Source organism: Cervus canadensis, chromosome 1 (genome assembly GCF_019320065.1).
Source record: "Cervus canadensis isolate Bull #8, Minnesota chromosome 1, ASM1932006v1, whole genome shotgun sequence".
Taxonomy (NCBI): domain Eukaryota; kingdom Metazoa; phylum Chordata; class Mammalia; order Artiodactyla; family Cervidae; genus Cervus; species Cervus canadensis.
Window position 1 is genome coordinate 6,132,389 of NC_057386.1, and position 7,169 is coordinate 6,139,557.

Genomic DNA, 7,169 nt, shown 5'->3' on the forward strand with positions numbered 1-7,169 from the left:
TCAAGTTCACTCCATGGAAGTCATGGCCATGTACGCTGGTCTAGTGTTCCCTGCCCAGACAGGCCGCTCTCTAGGCCAGATTTTGCCATCTTCTACCCTCAGGACGGTGCCTCTGCTGTCCCTCGTGGGCGCCCAGGGGGCGGGACAGCAGGCTGCTGAGAGTGGAGAGAGCCAGACCCCGGCAGGGCCCTGGGCACAGGAAGTCAAGAAGCCAGGTTGAAGAACTACGACTGAACAGCTTTCAGTCCGTAAGCAAATGCTTATTAAGCTCCTGAGGACCTCGAAAGATCTGGTCCCTGCCCGCTGGGGGCTCACAGCCTCACTCCTCTGTTCCCAGGTCAGACCCAGGGGCTGGCGTGGGCACGGGGACGGTGGTTCCATCCTGGCTCCATGCTGGTCTTAGCCGGGGAGATTACACTTCCGCCAAGCAGCGCCCTCCTGCCAGCCCCCCAAGTCGGCGCCTCTGTGGTCAACGAGGCTCCTCCTGGGGTGGGATGGGTTCTTCCTAGCTCCCCAACCTCGGGCAGCTCCCCTGACCCTGGTTGGTTCCCCTCATTTGTAAAATAGACCCCGAGTCTCCAGCTCTGCCTAAGCCCTGGCTGAGGGGACCCCAGCTGTTGAATTAGAGGACCCCGAAATCACAGGCTGCGCTGAAGGGGAGCCCTGGGACCTCGACTCAAGTCTGGAAACTGAAACCGAAGTCACTCCGTCGTATCCGCCTCTGCGACCCCGTGGACTGCGGCCCGCCAGGCTCCTCTGTCCATGGGGATTCTCAGGCAAGAGCACTGGAGCGGGATGCCATGCCATCCTCCAGGGGACCTTCCCGACCCAGGGATCGAACCTGGGTCTCCCGCATTGCAGGCAGCCGCTTTACCGTCTGAGCCACCAGGGAAGCCCTCAAGGTCTGGAGGACTGTTCAGATTCAGGGCCACCACTGCCTGGCCCTGCCTGGAGCGGAGGCCCTGGGTGCGGGGGGCGGGGGCGCTGTTGGAGGGTGCCCCTGGAATTCCAGCCGGCTCTCTGCCCCCTTGCCCCGCCTCTCCGGCCCTGCCCCCCTGGGGAAGGTACGGGGGTAGGGGGGCGCAGGGAGGCCGGCCCCCTAATTCCGCAGACGCCCCGCTGTCTCCCACGCACCTGGGGAGGCTGGCGGAGTGGGTGGGGACGAGCCTCGGGCGTGCCGACGTCACTCTCCGTGTGGGCCCGCCCCCCGCCCCCAGCCAACCCGGGGCGCCTCCGGTTCCCCACCCCCAGCCCCGCCCCGACACCCCTGCAACGCGATCGCCGCCGCGGGGGCAGCAGGCCCGGACCTGCTGTCTCCACCGGTGTCGTCGGCTGGGCGGACAGCCCGCCCGTCCGGGGCCGGCGGGTCCTGCCCCCTCCCCGCCTTCAGGGCCCGGCCAAGATCCGGGCGTTCCACTCAGCCTCCCCCGCTGGGCACCTTTTCTCCGTCCCCTCCCTGACTGCGAGCCCGTCACCCAGCCCGGCATCTGTGAGATACAGCGTTCATGCCTCTGTCTTTGGGCCCAGCGCGACGCGGGGGCTTGTTCCCTAGAGAAGAAGTCGCCTTCCTGGGCTCAGGAAGCTCGGACGGGTGGGTGTGATGAGGCCCGGGGAGCCTCGCCTCGCGCCCGCCTTGCCTCTGGGGCAGGATTTCTCAGACTGCCAGGACTACCGTTTGGGCCAGGTCATTCTCCGCGGTGGGGGCAGTGCTATCCAGGGAGGACTCGGGGCGCATCCCTGGCCTCCGCGTCAAGACGCCCGCCCCTCACCCCCCACCCCTCCCTCACCCCCACCTCCCACCTCCGCTAATGTCTCCAGACATTGCCCAGTATCCCCTGGAGGCAGACTCCTGGGTGGAGAAGCGCTCCTCTGGGGTGCCGCAGTGGGCGTCCAGCCAGGCTCCCGGGCACTGGCTTTGGAACTGGGGGTCTTCTCCTCCCCTCCCCCGCCCCCCAAGTCCAGGACTCTGTGAGTCTGCTGGGCTTCCCCTCCCCCATCTGGTTTACAGGCACTTCAGGCCAGCCCGGGGACCGGGACCCTCAGCTGACAGCGTTCAGGCAGCATGTGACCAGCCAGCTCTGCTTGCTCTGCGAGCCCTTCTCCTCTCCTCCCCTGAACGGGTGCTGAGCAGAGGGCGCTGGGGCCCGGGGTGCGGGAGACCCAGATGTTTTTTGGTCACCGGCAGTCAGTGTAGTCAGGGCACCAGGAGACTTAGGGGGCACGTCCATCGGGCAGCTTCTGGCTCAAGAGAGGAGCTGGGGAGGCTGAGCCCAGCTGTCCGGAGGGGGCGTCCCCGTTGGCAGGGACTTTGCTGTGGACCCCAGTCTTTAGGGTCAACCAGACGTGGCCGGGCTCAGCCTCTGTTCTCCTTCCACGTGTGTGCGCGTGTGTACTCAATTGCTCAGTCGTGTCTGACTCTTGGCGACCTGTAGCCTGCCAGGCTCCTCTGTCCATGGAATTTTCCAGGCAGGTATACTGAAACAGGTTGCCATTTCCTTCTCCAGGGGATCTTCCCCACCCAGGGATCAAACCCGTGTCTCCTGCACCTCCTGAGTTGGCAGGCGGGTTCTTTCCCACTGTGCCACCTGGGGAGCCCCTCCCTCCACAGGCAAAAAATAGGGCAACCTCTTATGCACGCCTGTTGACACACACACATGCACACACGCACACAGACACATGTGGAGGTAGAGGGTTGGGGAAAGGGGTTTTCAGGGGACAAAAAGGGGTTCAGTCCCGGCTGGAGGAGACTCTATTGGGCCCCTTAAGCAGGCCCCTTTGGGGCTGGTCGCACAAACAGAGGAAGGACAGAGAAGGGCGGGGACGACGCTCCTGGCCCGTCTCCCCCCTTCCCTCCCCACCCCGCCCACATGCAAAGTAGAATTTTCAAAAGGCTCCAGCCCCAGGCTGCAGAGGGGAGTTTTATTGGTCCCCGGGCTTCCCTGCTGGCTCAGCTGGTAAAGAACCGGCCTGCAATGCGGGAGACCTGTCTCTAGTATAGGCTACCCTCTCCAGGATTCTGGCCTGGAGAATTCCATGGACTTCTCCATGGGGTTGCAAAAGAGTCGGACACGACTGAGCGACTTTCACTTTTTTTCTTTCCCTGTATCCATATTTTCCTGTATTTGCATAAAGAGACAAAAGACATCATAGCAGATTAAAGAGGAGGAGTTGGGTCCCTGGGACCCGGCAGACGAAGGACAGGAAGACTTTCACTGTTTTCCTCTCTCTCCTCCCTGTCCTTCCTTTCCTCCTTTCCTCTCATTCTTTCCTTCCCCATGAAAATAAACTACATATTTTTATTTTTTAATTAAAATATTTATTATTTTATTTATTTGACTTCATGCAGCATGTGGGATCTTGTTCCCTGACCAGGGATCCAACCCGGGCCCCCTGCATTGGGAGCGCAGAGTCTTAGCCACCAGACCTCCAGGGAAGTTCTGAAAATAAATTGCATATTTTTAAAAAAATTGATCTGAAAGAAAGAAAAGATGTCCCAAAGTGAACTTCCCCTGCAGCAGCCTCTCTTCCCATGGGTCTGTGTGGTCCCTGCCCTGCCCTTCACGGAGGCCAGACTCTGCGATCCTTGGTTACACCCCAGAAAGATAAGCTTCTCTCACCCTGCCTACTTTTTCCATTACATTCTTCCCTGGGGAGGTTTTTTTTGAGGAGGCTGAGGCCCTGGGGAAGACTGCGTGTGTTCTTTGCATGTAGGGGCACGGGACCCCCCATGCCACCCACCCCTCCTTGCTAAATAATTGCAATTCTGAGAACTCAGGGTGAGATATTCATGGCACAGTTGATGTGCTCCCGCCCTTTGCAGTTTCTCTGCGTGCAGCTAGCTCATCATTATAAAACATGCCGTGTCCAGAGGGGAGACAGTTCAGACTTGGGAACAACATTTAGCGGGTTCATTCATTCATTCATTTTTTTTCAAAAATATTTTTATTGATTTATTTGGCTGTTCCAGGTCTTAGCTGTGGCACGCAGGATTTTTAGTTGTGGCATGTGAACTCTTAGTTAGGGCACATGGGATCTGGTTCCCCGACCAGGGATCCAACCCGGGCCCCCTGCACTGGGAGCGTGGAGTCTTGTCACTGGACCACCAGGAAGTCCCTCATTCATTCTTCAGTTCTTCATCAGTATTTGTGAAAGGCTCTCCCCTGCCATCAGGCTCACTGCCATCAGTTTCTGAACTGAACTCCGTCGTGTACACGATCCTCCTAACACCCCAGACCTCTGAACTCCGTCTCCGGGTGTCACTTCGGCTCCGAATCAGATGTCTCTGGGAGTTAAGCTATGGCCCACCACCTGTGTGATTTCTACAGCCGCCTTACCGTTTCTATAAGGTGCTACCAAACTCTTGGGCTGCAAGGATGGTTACCCGTAAGTGCGCAAGTGTCCGAGTACCTGTGTTGGGGGTGAGGGCTTCCCTGGGGGAGGTTGTCAGACCGGAAAGTGGAGCCCAGGGGACCAGCCTGGGTGGGGCGAGGGGGTCTCTTCCTTGGTCAATCACCAAGGCCAACAGGGGAGTTTGTGAGTCATCGGAAGGTCCCTCCTCCACGGGGACCAGTGACTAGCGAATCTGATATATTTGCTGCTTTGCCATCTGCTAAAGTAGCACAGACTGGGCAACTTAACAGAAATGTAACATCTCATGGTTCTGGAGCCTGGAAGTCCAAAATCACAGTGACGAGGGGCTTCCCTGGTGGTCCAGCAGTTAAGACTTCGAGACGCTACTGCAGGGAGTGCAAGTTCCATCCCTGGCGGAGGAATTAAAATCCAACGTGCTGTGTGTGTGTGCGTGTATGCTAACTCGCTTCAGCTGTGTCCTACTCTTTGTGACCCCATGGACTGTACCCACCAGGCTCCTCTGCTCAGGGGATTGTCCCGGCAAGAACACTGGAGTGGGTAGCCATTCCCTTCTCCAGGGGATCTTCCCGACCCAGGGATCAAACCTGTGTCTCTGGCGGCTCCTGCATTGCAGACGGATTCTTTACCCCTGAGCCACCAGGGAAGGCGACGCTGTGCAGGGCAACCAGAGGAAAATGAAGGTCGTCAGGAGGCCGGGTCCCACCTGAAGCTGCGGGAAGGGCCTGTTCCAGGCTCCCCTTGGCGGGCCGGCGGCCGTCTCCTCTCTGTCTCGTCATGTGTTCCCTCTGTGTGTGTCTGTGAGTCCAAATGTCCCCTCTTCAAGGGGGCGCCAGTCATACTGGGCCGGGGGTCACCCTCTCGACTTCATGTCAACTTGATCGCTCCTGTAAGGAGCATCTCTCCAAATCATGTCTCCTCCTGAGCCATGAGGACTTCCTTCACCATATGGATCCGGGGGTGGGGAGATGCAATCCTTCCCATACCCTCCTGGACCAGTCTTGGGTGAGGTTGAGGAGGGTGGGCTGTACACTGGGGCGGCTTGATGAGAAGGACCCCAGAAAGGGCCTGGGTGCATAATGAAGCCTTTTTGGTTTCGGATTCTAGTATGTTTTATTTGTAATCAACCATATGCAAATCAGTTATCCATAAAATAATGCCTAACAGCTATTCTCTAATTCACAAATATAGCACGAAACCAAAATTCTTCCCAAGAAAACCTCTTCATAAACCAAGACATTACTACTATTTAGCTTTAGGCTTTAACTCAAAGGTTGGCAATGAAAATCAGAGAATGCGTCTTTTATGAGTCAGTGTGGTCTTGCAGACACGACTACTGTTCTGTTTCAAGCACCCCCGTGCGTACTTCGCTTGGTTCTCTCTGGGATGGGTACCCCTGCCTGGAGGTTGAGACTCCCTGGCACCACCCTGCTGAGATTTTTTTCCCTCCTCCAGGAAAGCAGATGGCATTAATAAATAAAGGAAGACAATTATCTCTCTTGTCCGTGAGCCAAGAATGTTGAGATCCGTGTGCCTCTTCCCAGATACGGGCTACAGATCTGGGTCAAGGGAGGGCAGGCACTGAACACATCACATGGAAAGTCTCTGTTTAGGAAGCTGCATCCTTGCCCTTCATGTGTCAATAAAAGAACAGGGAAGGGGCTGCCTACCCACACCCCCCAAAGCATCCCAAGTGAGGTAAGAGAGCTGTGATTGGATACACCAGTGATCCACTGTAGCCTACAAGGAAAGCCGTAAAAGCCACGGGCATCTCCCCATCCAGAGCCCAGAGAACCTCGGTCAAGTGTGTCCCTCCCACACCAGGAGGGAGCATCATCCACCGGGCTCAGCCCGAGACCACCGGGGCGGGTAGTTAAAGACCCCGTCCTCCAAGGAGGTGAAACGTGTACACAGGGTCGTATTCCAACCAGAGGCCACAAGGGACCATGGTCCTCTTGACCGATTTGGGCTCATTGAGATTAGGAAGGAAGTTCCACCTTGCCTGGCAGGAGGGAGATCCCCCACCCTGGCATTTCCAGGGTGCAAGGCAGGGAGGAGGGGTCTTTTCGGACGAGATTGGGCGTGCTCAGGGTGGTATGGCTGTAGACAGGGGAGGGATCTTTTCAGATGACCATCCTGCCCCCAGTCTTCGCGGTGACCAGGGGAAGGTTTTCTGGCCACCCTTGGACCAGCAGGGAAGGGGGGCTCCAGGGACTGAATCAGGACCTCCTGGAGGAATCTTGTGTAGTTTGCTGCTGACCTTGGAAGTTCCAGGTTTTATCTTCCTAAGGGTCCTGAGTTTCGTTACAGACTCCCTCCTCTTCCAAGTTTCAAATCCTGAAATCCTTTCTGCCGCCATACGTTCCCTCCTTCCCCCTCCCCTGCCACCTCCTCTTGGGACTTAATTTCCTTCCCCTGGGGTCTCCCATCTCCAGCCCCCTCCTCCTCCCAATGCACCAGGACCCAGTTCCCCAAGTGCCCCTGGGCAAGCCCATCCCAGGCTGTATCTTATCTTCATGTATTTTTTTTTTTTGCATTTTTTTGCATTTTTGATAAACAGATTATATGAGTTTCTTTGCCTTTAAGTGACTTATATTTGATTTTGAGATCTCTGGTTACTTTGACTAAGGAATAAGTATTGTCCAATTTCTTTATCAATTTATCAGATATTTAACCATGACTTTTAAGTCTTTTGTCATTTATAGATACTTTTGTACTGTGGTGCTCTTACAAAAAAGGACTTTACAAGTCTCTGACCTTCAGAAGACAATACTGAACTGCGTAAAAAAAATTGAAGAATT